This window comes from Capsicum annuum, chromosome 5 (assembly GCF_002878395.1).
Source record: "Capsicum annuum cultivar UCD-10X-F1 chromosome 5, UCD10Xv1.1, whole genome shotgun sequence".
NCBI lineage: Eukaryota > Viridiplantae > Streptophyta > Magnoliopsida > Solanales > Solanaceae > Capsicum > Capsicum annuum.
The window spans coordinates 95460330-95483954 of record NC_061115.1 but is presented as its reverse complement, the minus strand read 5'-3'; positions in this window follow the sequence as shown (position 1 = coordinate 95483954).

Genomic DNA, 23625 nt, shown 5'->3' with positions numbered 1-23625 from the left:
GTAACCTCAAAAAAACTCATAGCAATGCTAACAAGAACCAACCTATGTGACTGAGATGCAACCAACTGGGTCAATAGATGAATAGATCAGTGGAACTCAGCTTTATAAATGTCTCCCTCAGGTGATGGGGCATGATTATCCTTAGCCAGCAGGGCCTAAAGAGGACTAGAAGGGACCAGTCAAACTCCCCACGAACAATCAGGAGCTGGAGCCCTAGACCTTGTCTAAACTCTATAAGTCAAACAAGCTTCGTCGACATTATCCTTAGATAGGACAGAATGGTTTCCATGCACATCAGATCCTTTTAGAGGCATGATCTATAATGCAATCAAATGTGGATTAGAGGAGATTCAAGACCTTAGACTTTTTAGGCTGAAATAAAGCAACAAGAAAAGGAAACATTCCTAATTATGTCATAGCCTCTCCCTTATCATTGTGGCACGCTACACTACCATAAAAGAGACTATACTTAGTACAGCCTAATGGACGCACAATGACACCAAACCTAGATTTGATACCATCCTTTTCATTACCCAAACTAGGGTGTGGCCATGATGAGTATATCAAGTCCCCACTACGGATTATAGACCACCCCCTTGCCTAGCCAAACAGGATACAACACTAGTAACGGCTGAATTTCGAACATATAACAAGATAACCTGCTTGATAATTTTAAATATAGTTAAGGTTTGTCAACAACTGGCAACCAATAACTGGTAACCAATAACCAATACCTAAGTCTAAAATAATATCAACAAAGATTCTACTAAACTAAAAACAATCTAAGTCTAGATATGCCTCCAACCATGACAATGATAATATTAATGTGAACTCTTTAATTCTAGATTATGAAAAGGAAATGATGAATTGTCAAGTCTTCTGGAGAGTGGAATCTTACCACTTCACCTCAATAATCAATGAACCAAGCCAATCATCTTAACAATATGCCAAAAAAGTAGTATTGCCTTCAGACCCTATCTCGTGTAGGGATACAACATCTAGAGATAGTTGTTGGGTTAACCACTAGTATGTAGCACAGGGATAAGGATAAACTAATGACAGTTTAATAATCTAGTTCAACTCAATGTACATGTTCACATATATGTGTGTAAACATATATACATAAATAGGATGCTAGGATGGGGAACAAGGTTTATAATGTAGTTTAAAACTTTAGCCTGGATTGTGTTACTTCACCATCATTTAATAGTACCCATAGGCTATATGGGCCCTAGCCCTTACCCCTAGTCGAGCCCCAATGTTTGTAGTCGCATGAATTAGAGAATAATATCATATATATGCATGAGTGACTCGAACCTCCTAATTATATACTAAAATTATTTAAGCACCCGATCATCAAAAGTAACATGGGGGACTCAGACCTCCCAAATCAAATAGTAAGGTGGACTTGAACATCTCGATCACAAGAAAGAGAACTCAAACCCCAAGCCGTTTAGACCCTCTGCATCAGCAAGCACTATTTCCAGTATTGGTCCCTTTGGACCACCACATTCACAACCTAGCTACACAACCCTCTTTTAAGACCCACTAAAACATTTATCACATATTCTCATTTATTGAACCATAATACATATTTGGGCATACACTGTTGGTATTTTCTTACCAACTACACTTAAAAGGTAACATCAACATACCACCATAATTCCTTTAACTTGGAAAAACAACCCACTTTGTTCATTAATACAAAATAGAGGAAACTAACTCTTTTTTTTATTAAATCAAACCACCATGTTTAAATAACCTTTTCATATAATGGAATTATTCCGATAATAGTTCAATGTAATTTTACTCATGCTCAAACTGCTTTCACAAAGTTGGGTTGGGGTTGTTACCATTTCAATTGTCAATATTCATAAAATTTAGGGAAATCATAATCCCCTAGTTTATCCACCATACCCATGAATCAAATTGATTTTAAAACCACCATTTAATATATAAACAATGCATATGTAAACATAAAACATCACATAAACAACAATCATTCCAAACCCTCAACCCATGTTCCAAAACCAATATCTAAAACCATACGAAGAACTAATTAACACATATGCTTTCACAAAGTAATAGTTAGGGAAAAGTAACATGCTTGAAATATCAAGAGTTATGAAGAGAATTTTAACTTGGGACCTCTAATTAATCAACTTCTTGGAAACCCTATGTATCTTGCTTAAGAGAACTTAGAGGGTTTGAAAGAGTGATTTTATTATGAATAGTATGTTAATTAAGTCCCAAAAGGGGTTTTAAGTTATTAGGACTAAGTGGGGTGGTAGCAAAATTACTAGAATGCCCTTAATTAAAAGAGTAAAACCCAACACAGTTGCTACAGGTGACCTCACAACCCGTAAGGTCACCCTGCGACTCATTTAGTCAAGTCATAGTCTTGACAGTGTCTGGGGACACCCCATATGCACTATACAACTCATATCTATTCCTTACAACCCGTAACATGCTGGTCACAATCATTATAGGAATTTAGGATAGTACACTGGTTCCCCTACGATTGGAACATTATGACTCGTTATGAGTTTTGATGACTCACAACTCTTAGTCGTAGTCATAATAGAAACTCCAAGATAACATACTGTCCAGGCTACAATTGGGTCCTTATGACCCATAATAACACCCTTAAAATTTGAGGTATTGCAAGCACCCTCTAAATGGGTCAATAGACAAATCAGCAATTCCTCCAAGACTGAGGTAAAAGAACTCTGAGGAACTGGAGTGGAACCCATACCTAAACATACTTAACATGAGGCTTAAGAGAAGGTTCCAAAGCACTCATCCTAGACAGGATGATCTACAGTCCCATCCACTCTCTCAAGTTTGTCAATGACTCAAGGCTCACCCTCTGGGAGAAGGTTCCACATCTCAAATTATGTCAGACCTAGTCGACACCATCTATGTAGAAAGACTGGAACATAACTCAGAACACAAGATGTACAAAAATTTTGTAGATAGGAAATAAAATGAGTGAAAATTCCTAAGGATATCCTATAGCCTCTCGAAGATAGATACGAATGTCTACGTATCAATCTGTGAGACTCTGTTAGACACCCTGTTCTTACACTATTAAGACCAATGAAACTTGCTAGATCTGATAACAATTTTTCACAAAACTAAAAAAAGGGTTATTATGTCATTCATCACAGCGAACATTGACAAGTAATCCTATCACCCAAACTGATACACAAAGGGTAAAAAGATAGAAATAACCCCAAGGTAAGAGTTCTATAATAAAGCTAAACCATATAAGTATAACAAATACAGAAAGAACCATTAAGAACAATGTCACGATAACAACCAAAACTTTATGTCAATAATATAAGAAAGCATCTAGTACGACTCAAAACCAAATAGAATACACAAGAAATCCCATAGATATATCTCTGTCTCTAAAATTGAGTAAAATCATATTCTAATGATTGAGAAAGATAGTATAAAACATTTGGATGCCTTAAAACTTTCAACAATATTGAAAACTTCAACAATCACTCAAGTCAAGCAACATTAGGCATACCCAAACCTTAATCTGCACCAGAAAAGAATAGTAGGAGTCAGTAATGTTCATTTGTACTCAATAGGTATCATAGACAGACCAAGCCAAGTATAAAATAAGAAATCCAAAATACACACTAGGGGCACATCACCTGCAATCAGGAAATGTCCCACAATGATAGCCCACACCGCTTGCACTAATAGTTCTAATATACATATGTTATATATTGTAAACCACATCCTAGTAGAGCACAAGTATACATTATATCACATAAAAGTAGGGACAAGGAAGTCAATAAATATAAAAGAACATTGAGCACAATTATAAGATGATAGAACAATTAGATAGGTATTAAGTAAGCAGAAGTATAATCATATCATCTCGAAGAAATCAAGCTCAGAGAGCACTACTGGGTGATGGCTTATCTTAATCCATTATCTAACTGAAAAGACATGAAACCATAATGAAGTAAACATAATAAAAATGATGATGATGATAAAAACAATAATAATGATAATGCGGGTGAAGTGTGAGGTTCTTGCACAACCTCTATATCTACCTACGGAGGTAAGCCTCCACATGTAGGACCCATGAAGGGTTCATTAACCCTTATACTTATCTGTATACACCTACAAAGAAAATTCTTCTGACATAGGACACATAAAGGGTTCACCAACGCGTATACAACCAATATCTATGACTCTTCTCTTGCATAACTTTTAGATAAGGTCTATAAGGTCTAATATCCAATACAAATATCCATGAGTCTTCTTCGGTATAACTTTTAGAAAAGGTCTATAAGATCCAATATCCAATACCAATATCCATGACTCCTCTTTGGCACCTCTATTGGAGAAGGTCTATAATATCCAATGTTCCCAGTATTCCAGAGTCTCTAATATTTCTAGATTTCTAGTTTTTATAGAGAACATATATAACATTAGACACAAATCAAGTACATATTCAACAACAACAAGCATATATATAAATCATAAAATAAATAAGTTAAATTATATGTGTGCTGCCATGAGGATGATGATGTAATGTTCAAAACCAATTGAAATACGTATTTCCACAACCAACTAATATACCAATTATGTGAGCCAATTATTTACTCATTATTTCAACCATTCAAAAATTCCCACATGATTCATATCCTAAAAAGAATGAATAATATACGATACACTGATGGTACCTCAAAAGGTATTCCAAAAGCATAATACCATTATTCAATAGGTATTTAAGGCTATTATCATCACCTAAGATCCCACACAGACATATATATTGCGTCGCATCTTAAATCAAACAATCGAATCACATATAGGCCCCCACATGGGCATAACACATTAAGATAGCTAATTTCATAATTAGTTCCCATCCCCTTAACATGCATTTCATATACAAATTAACTACCCAGCCTAATTTGAAAAAGTTAAGCCATAACCTACCTTGAATACCAAAATCAATTTGCTACACTTTGATCCCAAATTCCTCCTCCTTTTGAATGATCCTAAAATTAACTAAAACCAAGAATTATAAAATCTATACATCGAAATAAAGCCAACGATACCTATATTTCCTAGTTCCCAAAATGGGTTTTAAAAAAATAAGAGCAAAATCGTAAGTTTATTTCAAAAATAGGTTTCCCAAACCTTTAGGAATCTACAGTTTAAACCCAAGTCAAAACCAGCTAAAAATGAGGTTCAAATTGAAGAAAATCCATTTTAAACTTTACGGAGTAAAATCTTTGAAATCTATTTTAAAATCAAGAATCGAAGTTGTTTTTAAGGTGGAATCAAAGAAAAAAAAAGTAATTATAGGATTAGAAATATTATTCAAGTAAAAAGGAGTAAAATTGGGTTTAAACTCAAGCACTAAGGTTTTAGAATTTTTAGAAATTAATCATGGAATTCATTCAGAAAAGAGTAAATTCTAACCTAAAATCCACAAGAGGATTAAGAAAAAAAATATTAATCTAGATTCCCAAGAACCCACAAGCTTCATTTTAAGCTCTCACACTATTTTAAGAATTTCGGCTCTCAAGAAGGAGTGAGAAATGACCAATTCACAACCTAAGAGATCTATTTATACCCGTACTAGGTTCTCAGATGTTGTAATCACACAACTAGGTGTGCTATCGCACTACCTGGCCGTAAGAGTAGATATGGAGATCGCCATAAGCATTGGTACGATCGTACTAGCTTCTGCTATGACGATGACAGCAGAAACTTGGTGAATTTCCATGTTTCCGCTAAGGCCTTAGGATTCATTCAAAATCTGATACAAACCGACAAACTGTGTAACCATACTTAATTCGATGCTCTGGACTCATTAGAGAGATCAAATTTTTTAAAAGATATTTTTTTAACAAGGTTGACCCTCGAAAACAAAAATTATAATTTTCCAAATAGAGAGTCAAAATGAGATTTAAAAGACGTAAAACTAGACAAATTGGTTGCCACCTTAAAATTAACTTTTCAGATCTACTAGCATAGTCTATTCAGCCATCTATCTCACAAATTAAAAGATAAACACATAAGTCCATAATGAGGGTCTCGATAACAATATCATAGAAATAACTCCAAAATACATCGGAAACTATGCCAATCATCCCCACACCTCAAAAAACCTCAATACAGCTATAAGGAGGGGTAAAATAGTCAAATCAAATTAGAACACATAATTCACATATTTACTCAAAATTTAGGTCGTGACATGTGGGTCATGGGTTACCTAGTGCTTAAAAAGCAATTACAATAATCCCAAGGTCAATAATGTATCTCAGAATTCAAAATAATGTCAAAGTATATAGATTACATAACTTGGTGCTTAAAAATATCATAAAACCCAACTGGTGTATTTATAGATATAGCACAAATCCTTTCTAAAATTATGTAAAAAAGGTAGTTCTGCAGCACCTATGACTCGTTGGTTGATTTGTTGATTATAAAAATAAGTATTGACGTGTATTCATGGAAATTAGACTTGTAGTCAAGCTTAAATCCTGGTTTGTGACTCCAACTCACGTTAAGTGGGTTGGAGTCAGGAATTGTGGACTGGCTTCGTGGAACTCAGACTTATCTTTCAGCTTCAGAACTCAGTCCATGGTACCTACTCATGCTACCTGGGTACCACCCACGGGACATGGGTCAGTTCATCGATAACCACTCAGCTAGGTTTTTGTCCTTTTTCTCAATTTTAACTCTGAAGCATGTTTTCCTGTATAATCTACATAAAAACACATCTTATCTAACAAGGATACATAAGTTCCTACATAATTTTCTTGTTTTAAGCATCAAAAGTGCCATGAAACCATGGCACATCAAAGATAAATTCATGTACCCTGAAAGATCACTTTTGTATTTTATTTATGGGTCATATGTTAGAGCACCTTACAGGTAGAGGATGGTACTATTTTCTTGATGGTTATTCAGGGTATAATTGGATTTTTATTACACTTGAGGATCAAGATAAACTATTTTCACTTGCCCATTTGGGTCGTTTACATTTAAAAGAATGTTGTTTGGTCTATGTAATGCTCTCACAACTTTTTAGTATTGCAAGATGGCCATCTTTTCTTAAATGGTGGAAGACGCTATTAAGTTTTTCATGGATAATTTTTCAGTTATGGGTGATTCCTTTGATTCTCTCTTTTCTCATCTATCCAATGCATTACAAAGATGAGAATAGTACAAATTTATGCTTAATTAGGAAAAGTGATATTTTATATAAAAAATAGGACAGTGCTTGGGCAAAAGATTTCAAAAGGTGGATAGAAGTTGACTAGGCTACGGTTGAAATGATTGAAAAATTTCCACCACCAATTTCTATGAAAGGCATTCATTGTGTCCTAGGGCATGTAGGTTTTTACAAGTAATTTATTAATTTCTAGAAAAATATTGCTAATTTGTTATGCAAATTGTTGGAAAAGGACATAACGTTTGTGTTTTGAAAAGCTTGTCTAAAAGCATTCAAGTGTCTGAAGGAGAAGTTAATTTTAGCCCTTACTATTGTGTATCAAGATTAGACACTATTATTTTTGGTGATGTGTGATGCTATTACTATGGAACTAGAATTAGTCTTATGCTAAGGGAGAGAGAAGATATTACACTCTATTTTTTATGATAAAAAGCACTTAACCTTACACATAAAAATTATATTTTGAGAGAACATGAGTTGTTGGCAGTGGTGTTCATGTTTGAGAATTTTAGTCATTCTTTATTGGCACCAAAGACATTGAGAATTCTGGCCATGTAGCCCTTAGATATCTAATGGAGAAGAAGGATGCAAAGTCGAGATTGATTTGATGGGTACTTCTATTGCAGGAATTTAATTTAGTTGTCAAGTATCAAAAAGGCACTAAGAATCAAGTTGTTGATTATTTGTCATCCATTAAGGATGAGGGAATGCTAAAATTTAGGAATGAGCTTGAGATGGATGATACTTTTCCAGATAAGTATGTCTTGGCAGTATCATAAGGCTTCATCCCCTGGTTTGTATATTTTGCCAATAATCCTATGGTTTGTGGATTCTTCCAATTATTTGGAATGCAACCTAGTTCCAAAAGATTTATCATTTCAGTAATTCAAGAAGTTTGCATATGAGGTTCACAAACTCTGTCAGTGTGAACCATAATTGTATTGGGTCTGCACAAATGGTGTAATTAGAATATGTGTCCCAAAGGTTGAGATAATGAGTATCCTAGAGGTATGTCACTTTGTACCTGTTTGGGGCACCATGGTGTGAGCGAACAATGCACAAGATCTTGCAATATGGATATTACTAGCCTATAGTTTATAAATATGTCCATGACTATCCAAGGTCATGTGATCAATGCCAAAGTCAAGGGAACATCTCGTGGAGAGATAAACTTTTGATGACTGCTATCCTTGAGCTTCAGTTGTACGAAATACAATTTTGTAGCTGCAAACTATATTTCAAAGTAGGTGGAGCCAGTTGTTCTTCCAAATAATGAAGGTAAAAGTGTCATATCTTTCTTAAAAAACACATAGTCTCCAGATTTCAAACAACTAGGTTGATTATTTATGATGGAGGAACCTACTTTTCAAGACATATATTTAAGGTCGTACTTGAAATGTAGTGTGAAACATAAGGTGGCAACACCTTACCATCCTCAAAGTTGTTAATAGGTTCAGGTCTCCAATTGGGATATCAAGTCAATTTTAGCAAAGACTGTGAATTCCAATAGGACTGATTGGGATAGGAAGCTGTATCATTCATTATGGGCCTATCAAATGGTATTCAAGATTCCCAGAGGTCTATCTACATATGAGCTTGTTTATGTCAAAGCATGCCACTTGCCTATTGAACTTGAGAAGCCTTAACATTGAGTGGTGTGATGTAGAAAAGTTTAGATTGGTAAAGATTAATGAAATGGATGAGTTTTTCTCTGAGCCTATGAAAGATTAGCCATATACAGAGAAAGATAAAGCTATACCATGATTGAAAGATAGAGTGAGAAAAATTCCAACTCGGTGATTTGGTCTTGATTTATAATTTTAGACTCCACTTGTTTACTAACAAGCTAAAATCCAAATTGTTAGGACCAGTCACTATGGTATCAATTTTTCCGTATGGTGTGATTTAGCTTCAAGGACATGCCATCGACCCATTCAAGGTAAATGGTTAGCATATCAAGCACTATGTAGTCGCTATAAAAAATAAGTACATGTAAAAGATTTAACATTGATGACGTTTGAGTAGTCAAGGGATCTGATTCATACTGCAATGTTAAATCAAGCACTTTAGGGGGGGAAACCCTTGGGATAGTAGGGGAAGTTTGAGTACCCCTCTTAGTTGCATCGTACTGAGATATTGAGTTGTTGTAGAAATATAGTACTTTTGATGATTAAAACATGGAAAATATACAAGTTTCTGAGGGATTTTTGTTAGATTTGATATATTTTGGGTATGTTTAGCAAAAAAACCATGATTTGGATGATAAGTTCATGAAAATGGTAAAAAGAGGATTCTTTTTCTTACTGCTGGAGTGATTATGGAGGATTATAATGTTTTCCATCTTGATCATGATTAATGCATTTTATAAAGTTGAAGAAGAGCTAGAAACTTGATTCATAACACCTACCAAGTAAACATGTTGTAGCAAGAAGGACATACGGACTGCATGTACAAAATGCAGGTACCAGAAAGTCAAAACCCCTAAAGCTAAACATGGTAGGATTCTTGCTCCTGCTACTTGCGCCAACCACCTACGCCCTATACCTGGGCTGCAGGTAGTACCTGCACCCAACCTGACCATAGGTGCAGGGAGTAGGTTTTCACCTACTAAGTTTTCTCTTATTTCAATCGGACTTAGTTTTTAGGATTTTATCTTGTATTATAAATACCTTTTATGCACTTTTTGATATATATATATATATATATATATATATAAGAGATAGAGAGAGGACACTTTTAACACTGAGAAAAATATTTTGGTTTCAAGATCTATCTTTAATTGTTGGATCCCATTGTATTGACTTTGATTGATTATTTGATTTACGATTGTTGTCTTTCTTTCATCTTATCATTGTGATTTCATCATTGTTTTCCAACATGATTGCTATTTTTTTTTTCACAATCATGAGCAGCTAAAACCCATAGCTAGGGTTGTGGAAATCTTGGCAAATTGACAAAGTAAGGAAAGTGCGATGGTTGATGGGAAACCAATACCTATGGAATGCATTGCTTTATATTTGATATGATTGATTTTTTGACTGGTGCAAAAATTAGGATCACGCCAAGATATTACTAGTTTCTCTAATAAAGGGGTAGTAACTAAGAAATGATGAAGACAACAGTAATTTGGGGAGTTAATAGTCGATCTATTTTAGCACAATGGTATATGCGAATGACTACTACCTTCATCTAATAACTTGAGACTCAAAAGGTAATGATACACTCTTAGAATTAATAGGTAAAGGGTGAAATCCTCCTGCTCATCCAAAAGACTGTAGGAGGTACATAACTTATCCATTCTACATGTAGGGCATTGAGTTGGTTCAACAACACACATAAACCTACAGAGTTGAGATGTCCGGGGGAATGCAATCCTAGTGTTCACTCATGATTGATTTTGAACCAAGTTAATATTGTTTTGTATTCAAGACTACTACAAACAAATCCCCTATTTACTTTCTTATTTTTCCCATAGACTATAAGCACTGATATCTATCACATCACATGTTCCCTTGGGATTCAAACCCAACCTTATTTGGGTTACTATATCTTGACAGCGACTGTATCATCATCAAAAAAGAGGTGTTACTTAGACGTCATCAACGAATTAGCGTCATTTCCAGGGAATACAGTGTTAATTTGTGGATTAAGGTTATTATTGTTTATAGGTTTTTAGTGTTTCTTTATATTCTTAGTTGGGCATACACTGGCGTATTCCTAGCACATGGAGTAGAGGTAGTCCCTTACTTACTATGAATCTGAATCTTGAGAGAATCCTACAAACACCCTGCAGAATGACTTAGCCCAAGAGAGGTGATAATCCTGAAGGGGTTCATGATATTATACCGCCTACCAAAGGAGTAAAAAATATTATTAATCAATAGACTGGTGAGATATTATCTCTAACTAAAGCCGAGAGGAGAGAAGCAAAAGAATCTTAGAGAATAGTTATGGATGTGGATCTAGCTGAATAAAGAGAAGCAGCAGACCACCAAGTAGCACTCGATGGGGATTGAGATAGAGCTAGAGGTGCTCGTGTTCAAGTTATCCCTGCATATCAGTATATGCAGCCATATATAGATAGTGAGAAAGATATGGGATATGTTGAGCAAACAAATAATGGAGCCATAGTACCTCTTATTTTTATCGAGGCATCAAATTTGACATCACGAGGGTGATGATCCAACTTTTAAATTTGAAGTGTGTATTTGCAGTATTGCCTGACGATGATGAAAATTTTCACCTTGTAAATTTCCTTAGGATCTGTAACTCGTATACCAATCCAGGGGTAAATTAGGAAGAACTTAGATTGAGGCTTTTCCCTTCTAACTTATAGGATAAGCATCTTTATGGTTAAGGGAATTGCTAATAGGCTCAATCACAACTTGGAACGAGTTACGTAAGATATTCTTAGTAGGTTCTTTCCTCAATCAAGGATGTTGTAGCTTAAGGATGACATTTATAATTTCAGGCAGTTGCAATCAGAGTCCATGTATAAGGCTTGGTTCAGGTTTAAGAAAAAGCTATACTTGGTTCCCAATCATCAGTATTCAGGGGAAAGCTTATCGTAGATATTCTATAGATCCCTGAAAATCATCTTCAAATCCATGGTAGACACCATCTCTGGAGGAGATTTTATGAGACTACGTCGGGAGGACACTTTAGAGATGTTAGATCAGATCTCACTCACTAACCCAGGGTGGCAAACTCAAGAGGCTGAGAGGGGATATGGTACTTATGCTATAGGTACTTTATGTGAATAGAGAGTAGCTGATGATATAGTAACACAAGAAATTATATTGCTAGGGACTGATTTAGGGGTGATAGCAAAGCAGTTTGCAATGAAAAATTCTGAGAAAGTGAATGCAGTAGCAACACAGGGGTCAGCTTCCAAAGCATATGAGAATGAATTGGTAAGGAATATAATTATTTGGATCATCATATGGTGGGTTTTTTAGCCCATAGGCAAGGCAACGAATGTTGAAACTATTATAATGGGTACACAGACAATAGCAGAGAGTGAGAAGGTGACTGGATGAAAAAGGATGACTACAAAGAGAAGGGAGATAGATACATTCCACCTGGTAGATGCGATTTAGAATCTTGAATGAAGGAGATGCTGGCTAAATGGGTAAAGTGTTAGGAAAATCAGGAGGCCTGCCTTAAGAAAATTAAGGTTGATATTTAAGGATTGACCCAGAAGGTTGAGTCTCATGCCACTACTATCAAACGGCTGGAACACCAGTTTGGGTAGATATTAGAAACTCTAAACCAAAGGCAACTAGGTACCCTTCTGAGTAATGCAAAATTTGAAAAGTGACGGTCACATACTTGCTATTACCACGAGGAGTGGTAAGACTACTATACAATGCCAACTACAAAAGTTGTTGATGATGAGACATATGTTGCTAAATTTGAGAAGGTAACAAAAGATAGAGATACAACTGCTAAAGAAAAAGGTAAGGGTCTCGTCATTGAGTTAGAGGTAAGACAAATTTTGAGACCACCCCCACCTTTTCCTTAACGACTTATACAAAAAAAAGAGGAAGGTAAGTCTAAACAATTTATTAAGATGCTGAAACAGTTCCCAAACATACCTCTTCTTGAGGCATTAGATCAGATGCTCGGATATGCCAGATTTATGAAATAGTTATTCACAAGTAATAAATGAGTAACTCTTGAAGATGTTAAAGGAATACACCATTGTAGTCCACTTACGACTAGGTCCTTGGTATAGAAAAAAAGTAACTCAAAGCATTCACTATACCATGTACTATTAGGTCATCCAGATTCACTTGAGCTTGGTATGATTTAGGGCTAGCAATGAATTTGATAACGCTGGCTGTCTTCAAGCAAATAGGCTTAAACCCTCAGGAACCAACTTTGGTGCGGCTCTTAATGGTTGATCACACATCAAAGAAGTCTATGGGAATCTCGTGTGATATGATTTTTAGGGTGAACAAATTCATTATGCTAGTTGACTTCATCATCTTGGACTGTGAGGTGGACATCAAGATGCCATTATTTTAGGAATACCATTTATGGTCACAGGCAAAGTTATGGTTGACATGGAAAAGGGTGAGCAAAAATTTAGAGTCAACAGTGAGGAGACGACTTTCCACATCAAAAAGCCTATGAAGCATCCAAATAACATGAGGGTAGTATCAACGAATTATAATATTGATAACCCTAGATGATATACCTATGGGTATCTTGAGGAATTCTAATTATTCAAGATACATGCGTCATGCTACAATGTTAACTCAAGCACTGCATGGAAGGCAACCCATAGGCTTGTTGGTGAAGTATGAGTAACCAACATACCCACATCATGTCGCAATGATAAATCAAGCATTGAGTGGGAAGCAACCCATGATATTTTAGTGTTTATGTTTTTGTTGCTTTTTTTGTAGGTTTTTAGCTTTCAGACCTTACATGGAATACAGTAAATATTTATACATTCACCAATTTCCAGGTAAGGGGACTGTGTGATCAGGCCATTATGGTCACAAGTACCGCATGGTAAGTTGAATAGAAAAATGAAAAGTTGAAATTTTGAGGATGAAAGATGGTAAGTTCTGGACTGTGGCACCTAATTTTACTTTTGGGGCCTAAAACTTAGGTTTCAAGACCAAAAGTAGCTGGAAAAATGTCAATACGCCAAGTCCAAGTTGCGTAAAAGCAGGACAAAGATTCAGGTTTACACCTACCCCAAGAACCTACGAACCATAGGTGCTACTTGCGCCTAGGACCCAACCGCGAGTACAGGGCGAGAGTAGGTACCGCCATTGGGTCAAATTTGGACCCACTTTTTATTTAAAATTTTGAGCCCAAAAAAATTTAAATATGACCTATTACAGCTTCCCGCCTATATAAAAATATTATAACCCGCATTCTAACTCATTTTAACCCTCAAAATATTAATTTTCTCTTTAAAATCAAACTTCCCACGATAAAGATAAACCAACCCCACACATCAGAAAAGGTGAAATTAATACTTTTTTGAGAATACCAACTTGTCCAAACATGCCAGAAACAAGTTTCAATCTTGGTTTTGCTTGAGTTTTTCTTATTCTTTTCTAAATTTTCCTATAGAATATAACTTTCTTTGCTCCTAATGATGATTTAATGTTATATCTATTGTTGTAACATGTTGATATATGTAATGCATTGCTAAATAAATTAAAACTGTCATAATTGTATGAGAAATCCTTGAAATAACCTAAAATCATAATTTAGGGCCTTTTTTTGAGTTAAAATTCTAAGTTTAGGCCCTAACCAGAAGTTAAATTTGAATGAACAAAAGTAATGCCATGAGTTGAACCTGTTTATTTACTATGAAAGTCATGATTTCTTATTAGTGTGTATACATTGGACTTGTCGATGTTTCAATTAGGTTATAGGGGTGTGAAAAGTGAGGATAAATTCGAATGTTTTGACTTTTAAGTTTTTCTTCAACTTTCACTATCTCTCAATTTTGTTGGAATCTAATATTTTATTTTTAGGTATACATCACAGCTAAAGTAGTGAACAAGAAAGAAGTTAGTACTTCTAGGAGATAAGAAGAGTCTCTTAAGCTTAGTGGTTTGATAAAGTAGTATCTAAGATAGTATCATGCTAATGCAACTGTTGCAGTTACACACAGAGTCACACGAGGATAGAATTTCCTGGCTACTTAGTCAGTGCAGCCTGGCTGAGGATAAAGTCTTTGAGGATATTTCCACTACATACTCCTCCACTAATGGTGATGATGAAGAGGCGGAGGTAGAGTCTCAACCTACTCCCTATGTTGATGCTCAGGACCCCCATTGCAATGTCGTGAATTTAGTACATGAAATGTTACATGGTGCTTATGACCCCAAAGGACCACAAGCTAACCCATGACTAATATTTATAACTGAGCACTGAATAATATACTGTAATTATGCACAATACAAGCTGTCAGGCCATAAGGTTCAAAATTGAACTAATATTGAATATAAAACAATATATGCACAATACAAGCTGTAAGGCCATAAGGTTCAAAATTAAACTAATACTGAATATAAAACAATGTCTATAATGGGGTATAACAATACCCAAAATTGAAATAAACTATCCAAAATATATTGTAGTCTGAAAGCCTCTAAACTATCTGAATAAGGAGTTAGTGGGATATGTCCCCAACTAACTCCAACTACTGAAATAAATTAATTAATGAGATAATAAAGTAATAGTCATATCCTCGAATGATGAGGACTCACTGCTAACTTTGATTGCTGAGATTAGAATGCTATTGATGCTCTGGAGCTCGTACTTCTGAACCTATGGTATAAAATACCATAGTGTAAATGTGTCAGTATGTTAAAAATATAGTGGTATGCATATAAGGTAGGATGGATGCAAAGGGTTCACATTCATGAACTATACTAACTGACTAGATAACATGATTGTGATAATACATGCATGAATACATAGAAACTGTAACTAAGTTTGTGATAACATGATTATTGAGTTTGAGTACTGATAACATGAGATTTTGATAGCTGTATAACTGAAATAACTAATACTAAGCGACTGTATCTGACAGTCTAGGTTCTTATGGAACTAGCTAAGTTTTATATTGTTCTGAGTTTACTGTATCTAATAATCCTAAAATCTGCTGAACTATCTGAGTTCTTTTACTGAGAATGAACATCTATATTTGACAGTCCTGATTCTGTAACTAAAACTATGGGAAGTATTATCTAACCAATATATCCCAAATAATGCATTATAGCTGAGTTGGGGTCCAATCTGTAATCCCAATTGAAAGAGTGTCAATACCGCGTCATTGGTAAGGACAAGCTGTGGGTGACCCTCTTCTGACAGTGTCCTAAAAAGAGAATGGTGGGATCCTTATCTGACAGTGTTTATCCACATCATTATTTCTTATCTGATAGTGTTGATGTCTCAATATATGATGGCTACATAGTTCTGGAATGTTAGAATGACTTCTAAGAATCACACCCTAATCTAATAGTGTGTGTTCCCATCCTTGGGTTCACTCAGTGCTAAATCCTACTCCCATCTGAATAGACATTGAACTTGGAATACTGAACTGAACAGGACTGAATTAACTGAGTTTTATTGACTGATAGAATACTACTGAGATTACTGAATTTTTGAGATTTTTGAGATTACTGAGTTTACTGATTTTTCCTGAGTCATATGACTGACTGAATTTCTATGAACATGGCTCAACTGAGAGTATCTTGAAAACATGACACTGGCTTTAGGCACACAGCTAAATTGTCAGGTACAAGTACCCCCAGGACTTGATAGCATGAAACTGACAAAGCATGACTTTCTTGAATGCATGACTAATATCACAATCCATAATACAATAAGTTTGAGATTTCATTGAGTAGAAGTTCTAAGGCACCACAAGGGCAACACATGAATCCATAATTCACTGACTAAGACATTTCATCAAACATTTGACATGCATAAACTTATACATGAATGGGGATTTCACATTATCATACTAGTATGGCACTCTTCGTTCATATAAGAATTTAATCAAACACTTTGGGAGCATACTTTGGTTATACCATCATCAATGCATCTAATTGTCATGGGTGCATAAATAAATTTACAAATTTGAAGGGTTTATCATGATTATTATGCAAATCATCACATACTAGGGTCAATCATTGGAATATATAATTTAAAACATGAATCAAAACCCTACAACATCATGAAAATAAATTTCCAATTTAATTTAAATCATGAACATTCATAAATACACAAATCATGGATTTTGAAAATAGATTCTTGAGCTTCATGGGTGAAAGGGACCCATGAATCAACACATGACATACCTGGGTTGTGAGATTCTTAAAGTTCCTGAACTTAAGAAATTGGAATCTCTTAGTTTCTTGAAGAAAGATTTGGATCTTGTCCTTGGGGATTATCTTTGAGTGAAAACCTTAATTTAATGTTGTAGATAGATAATGAACTTATGAGCCTTGGTATGGTATAATTAGGGGTTAGAATGGGTGAAAAAGACCCAAATACCCATTTAAAAATGACATTAAAATAGCTGAATAAGCTATGCGATGGTGGGTGAATGGTCCATCGCTAGGTCGATGGTCTGTCGGTCCTGACCGTCGCACCTGGGCAGAATAAGGGTTCACTTTCTCTGCTGTGGTGGCTTGAGCAACGGTCTGTCTCTATCTTGATGGTCCATCAGCATGAGGCATCGCCCTTAGGAAGAATATGTTCTCGCTATCTCCGCTATGATGGTTCGGGTGATGGTCCATCGACCCTCATCATCGCACCTGGGAAGTTTTGATTGCTTTTTGTAAAATGATCATAACTTTCTATCCCGATATTGGATTCTGATAAAATTGGTATCATTGGAAACCTAATTAAATTTCCTACATGAAAAAAGTGAAAATCTTAAAAATTCCACATAAATAAAGTGAATTCATCTTTCAAAGTAAGTTTCTAACATACTTAGGATGATTTCAAGCTAGGTAGAAGTACGAGGTATTACACCCATTCTGAGAAGGGGTCCTAGGATTCTTCTGAGGAGGTTGAGTATGATAAATCATTAGTGGTACCCTAGTTTGAGGATGGTATAGAACAGGATTCCCATGATGCACAGCTGGAGGAGACACCCAAACCTACCCCTGATGCGCCTCTCGATAAGGGACATCTGACGTGGTTTATGGATGGGATGCATAAGATATATTATATTGATAGTTGTGTTTAGGAGTTAGGAAGGCCTATACATTGTATCTATGAGGAGTGCCAGATTGACTTATCCAGGCTAGAATAGTTACCACAGCTTTGGGCAGTATTTGATAGGTATCAGCTTAGGTGGATGACTAGGCCACTTTATTCTTACAACCCGGCTGTGGTGCATGAGTCTTATGTATCTTCTTGAGAAACCATAGTCCACACCATATGCCATCATCTAGTCCTGATCAAATTTGTACGATAGCCATAACTTCATCACACACTAGTCAGAGGGGTCAGAGTTGATATTAAAGAGAAGACTATCCGTAGAGTCATGTTCGGCCTAGATTATATTACACCTGCATCTACATAAAAGTACAACCACAAATTAAGCTTCGCATGAGATCATCAATTATGTAGGATATTGAGAACAGAATTGAGAGTGTTGAGATGGCTAGGTGGATAGCCAAACACATTTCACAACAGGGTGAGAACCATGTATTGAGGGCCCAACTATGATCAAGAAAGTCCTGTTGACATTAGAGGACAGATTTTAGTGGTTACTAATTCATTGTTTCCTATTTCCTACTGCTTCATATAATACATTTATGTGGGAAGGAGATACATTGGTTTGATGCTTGATGGTTGGTTATGATATTAATTTTGTTTCTATTTTAAGGCATGAGCTACATGACAGAGCCTTTGATGAGCTAACTAACCTGTCATTTCCTTGTATGATTCATAGGCTATGATATAATGCAGGTGTGACTAAGTTACCAGTTATTGATGAGGGGGTAACTATCACCGTAATTGTACAAACAAAGACCATGAAGGGTCTAGGACGTCCAAACACTTCTAGGAGATCTAGACAGCGGGCAACATACCACATGCCCAGTCTGATGGGTCATCAATTTTTGTAGAGAATTATAAGAAACATATAGATGATGTGGCTATTGGTATAGACATGGAGATAGTAGAGCATAGAGATGCTCCAAATTTGAGTACTCAAGGAGAGGGGACATAAGTTACTTCTACTTTTGCCCCAACTTTGAATTCAGAGTTGGTAGGTGTATCTACAGAGGTTGCTCGCCCATCTACTATAGCTCCTTTGATAGGTATGATTACTGTATCCTATGAGTTTTTGCAGAGCTAGAGAGCTATAGCTGCTCAGTTAAAGGTTGTTGAGACTGATATAACTACCCTCTTTCGGTAGATACGATCAGGTGTCAAGGCAAGATTTTAGCTGAACAAGGTTATATAGGAGGCTACTCAGAGAGTCACACTATCATAGATGCATGTAAAGTTTTACACATGGATTGATGAGCTGGAGACACAGGTTACATCCTGATATACAGAGACAAGTGCACCAGATTTGATCTAGATGAGGGATAATTCTGATATCCTACAAGCATAGGTATGCTCTCTTGCAAAGAATCATATCCAAGATACTCCATTTATGATACCCCATGTAGTTTGTATATCACTTCCATATACGCTAATATAGTTTAACTTCTTCACCGAGGATGGTGAGGAGGTCCCAGTAGTTGGGACCAAGAAAGTTCACTTGCGTGATTTATAGGATCCTGATATGATAAAGGAAAGGGCCCTCACAAGGCCAGTTATAATTCTTTAGAGATTGGATTCATAGAAAGGCAGAGTTGTGATGCTATAGCAGCGAGTGAACCATCTAGTAGTGCACTACCACTACCACCACCTCGCCAGTATTTATGACCCTATCTAAGGAGGCTCCTAACTCCGACGCTTAGTATATCCTAGGTATGTTCTCACTTTCCCATGATTTGTTTTATTTTAGTGCGTTGAGGATGATGAGCAATTTTTAGTTGGAGGTGGACATGCCATGCCACCGTAGGTATTTATTGTCATGCTTCTTTTTCTGTCAGTCACGATATGATTATAGAACCAACATAGCTAGGATAATTATGTCTTGTATTATGTTTTTCTTCGTATTGGGATGTTTTGTGTAATTGGGATATTTTGAGTGTTTAGGGAAGCAACCAGATTTTGACTAAATTTGTATAACCCTCTAAAAATTTTGTGATTTAGGACTGCGTTGATGTACATATATTGAACTCTGTGGATCTTGTTATTGCACTAGTATTAGGGACATAATAACCATTTTCTATCAATTGCATAAACTGAATAGGTAGTAGTTGGTGATATTGACTCTGTGCTATGTGAGTGTGAGATGCTACCTAGTGCCCTTTGTATGCTAAATTCAGAACTTTCCTAGTTAGTCTTGCTTATGTTAAAGAATAGTTCGTAATGAAAGGATCATAGGTCCTGTTTTATTCTAATCCACTTTTAGCCTATATGACCTTCCATGTGCAAATTGTATCCCTTGATCCCTATTTTGAGCCTTATAGCCTATTTTTATTATTACACTTCTCACTTTCTTATTTATGTTACAATGAACCTATTTTTGCTATGGTCCTGCTTAGACATTGTACACCTCAACATAGGAAAAAAGCCTAAGTTGAGAGTGGCTATCATAAGGGTACGTAGTGTAAAATGGGTGTGAAGAATGGTAAAATAAGAGAAAAACATAGTAGGGTTGGGTATGCTAGAAAAGAAAAGTAAAAGAAAAAGAAAAAAATTGTGAAAAGGTGAAAAATAAAGAATAAGAGCCCACACCCAACCTGGATGTACAATAAAAGAATAAAGGGGAGAAATATGGGTGAAATAAAAAGGAAATTGGATATTAAGTGAGACGCTAAAGTTAGTGCAGTGCCAAGAAGTCTTAGTAATTTTAAATATCCATACCTATCATAACATCTCCCAAGCCTATATTACAAGTTGAGAAAAGTCCTATAGTGATCCAGACTTGACTATTTGATTGCTAAGGTAAAGAAAATAAGGGCAAGCCTAAGGTATTTGACATGGATTGACAAGAACTTATTTGTTATAGGTGAGTGTCTCTTGACCATCACTGTATGGACATGTGTAATTTCATATGAGTGAGTGGGACATTCTAGTTGTGAGGGCACTTTAGTTATATTTCTAGTTATATGCTTTCTTCGGATAGTGTGATTTGTACATAGGAGTGGTTGTTTGTTGCTAATGTAGTTGACATACCTTGATTCACTTGTGTCACATTGTTGTGCTTTATATACATACACAATTGGTTTTGGAAAAGTGATATAGGAGGGAATGTTGTACTTTGAACAAAATATGATGACCAACTGCCTTGAATATCTTGGATTCTCCTAGTTAAGCATCATTTTTTGTTTATTGTGTTTTTGTTGCCTAAGGACATGCGAACATTCTAAGTTGAGGGTGTTTATGTGTTATAGAAATACAGTACTTTCGATGCTTAAAACAAGGAAAATATGCAAGGTTTTGAGGGATTTTTGCTAAATTTAATTAGTTTTGGGTATGTTTTGCAGAAAACCATGATTTATATGATAAGTTTGTGAAAATAGTTTTAAAAAGGCAATTTTGATTAATTCTAGAGCAATTATGGATGACTGGGATGTTTACCAGCTTGATAGTGATTAATGCATTTTCGAGCATCGAAGAAGAGTTGAAAAACTAACTCCCAGTACCTATTAAGTCAAGATATGGCCACAAGAAGGACATACAGACCGCATATACACAAAGAATGTTCCACAAAGTCAAAATCTCAAGTGCTAAACATTGCAATATTTTGTTTCCTGCTCCCAACGCCCACTACCTGGGCCTTGTGGTTGGGTCGCAGGCAGTACCTGCGCCCTTCCAGACTGCATGTGCATGGAGTAGGTAACCACCGACTTAGTTTTCTCTTATTTCATTTTAGCTTAGTTTTTAGGGTTTGCTCTTGTACTATAAATTCCTTTTATGTACATTTTATACAAAGATATATGAAAGATAGAGATTTGACATTTTTAACACTAAGAAACATATTTTGATTTCAAGATCCATCTTTGATATTGGGATTCCATTGTATTGACTTTGATTGATTATTTGGAAAACCAATACCTGTGGCATGCATTGCTTTATCTTTGATATGATTCATTTCTTAATGGTTGCACACATTAGGATCCTGCCTAGATATTTTTACTTGCTCTAACAAAGCGGTAGTAACTAGGAAAAGATAAAGACAATAGTAATTTGGGGAGTTAATAGCTGATCCATTGTAGCAATATGGTATATGCAAATGACAATTATCCTTCATCTAATAACTTAACACTCAAAAGGTCATATTTAACTGGGACCAGTGTAAGGGTTAGTAACGCAACACTCTGAGACTCAATAGGGAAAAGGTAGAATCCTCCTTCTCATCCAAAAAACTATAGGGGGTACATAACTTATTGATTCTTTATGAGGGGTATTGATTTGGTTCAACAACTCAAATAAACCTACAGATTTGAGATGCCATGGGGAACATAATCCTAGTGTTCACTCTTAACCGATTTTCAACCTAGTTTATACTATTCTGTGTTCGAGTCTACTAAAAACAAATCCCCTATTTACTTTCATTTTTTTCTCATAGACTGTAACCACTGAGATCTATCAAAACATATGTTCCCTTAGTATTCGACCCCAAACTTAGTTGGATTACTATATCTTGACAATGACAGTATCATCATTCAGAAGAAGATGTTGCTTAGACGTCATCAGATGTTAAATCAAGCAATACTTGGAAGGCAACCCATGTTTTTTACCTTATATTTTATAAGGTAGTATTTGTTAATGGTGTATAGATCACACCAAAAAGAAACATATACTTATTTGGTATATAGACTAAACCCATGAAAGAATTAAATGACCGTTGTAGAATCCACAATCATAAGTTCAGTCATCTGATCACCATTGAGGCAATCATGAGGTACAACCATTGGGGCATCATCCAACAATTGGACATTATAATCTTACCTAGATTTCATGATTGTGATATTAATCTTCTAATTTCTCTCCTATAACCTAGCAGTAGGAAGGAACCTATGATTTTATTAAATGGTCATAGTTACACACCACGATCGTCCTTAAGCATTGTAGGTTCCCAGGTAAGCTCTTTAAAAACATTCATAGTATGAAAGAAATACATGATCTTGTAACTATACCATGATCATACATTTAGATCATCTGAGGATGCCTTTAGTTTAAAATAGTATTGGCCTGACCCGACACAATGATTTCCCTAAAAGTATAAAAAGGTTGTACCTTTCACCCCATACTCTTTTTCCCTTCTAATCATTGTTACACTTAAAAAAATCACAAATCCTGAGAAATATTTCAACAAATTTTAAGTAATTCTATTGATTAGACCAGTATTTTTCCATCTCAAGTTTATATTTCAACTATATTGTAAGTTCTACTCAATTATTTTTACACAATGTGCTTAAAATAAAGCTTTTAACTTTTATAAGGCTTTGGGTGTCACGTTGGGGTTTTAAAACATAGGAGAATTCTTAGTACCCTTACTTCATTCGCACCAGTCCAACCACGTTCAAAAAAACTTTGGTCAAAATGGGTCCATTTGGGTCAAGTCATAACTAGAGAAATCTAATAAGTATTTAGGAGTCCACGACATAACCTACGACTGTGGTTTCAGCCTATGACACTAGGTTTGGTCCTTGTGGGATGTCAATGGTGAAACTTTAGAAGTTAATTAAATAAACTCATCCCATTATTATGATATTAACATACAATTGTAGAATGCTCCTCTAGTGTGACATAGATTCAAGGTCTCAGGAACCCTTCCTACA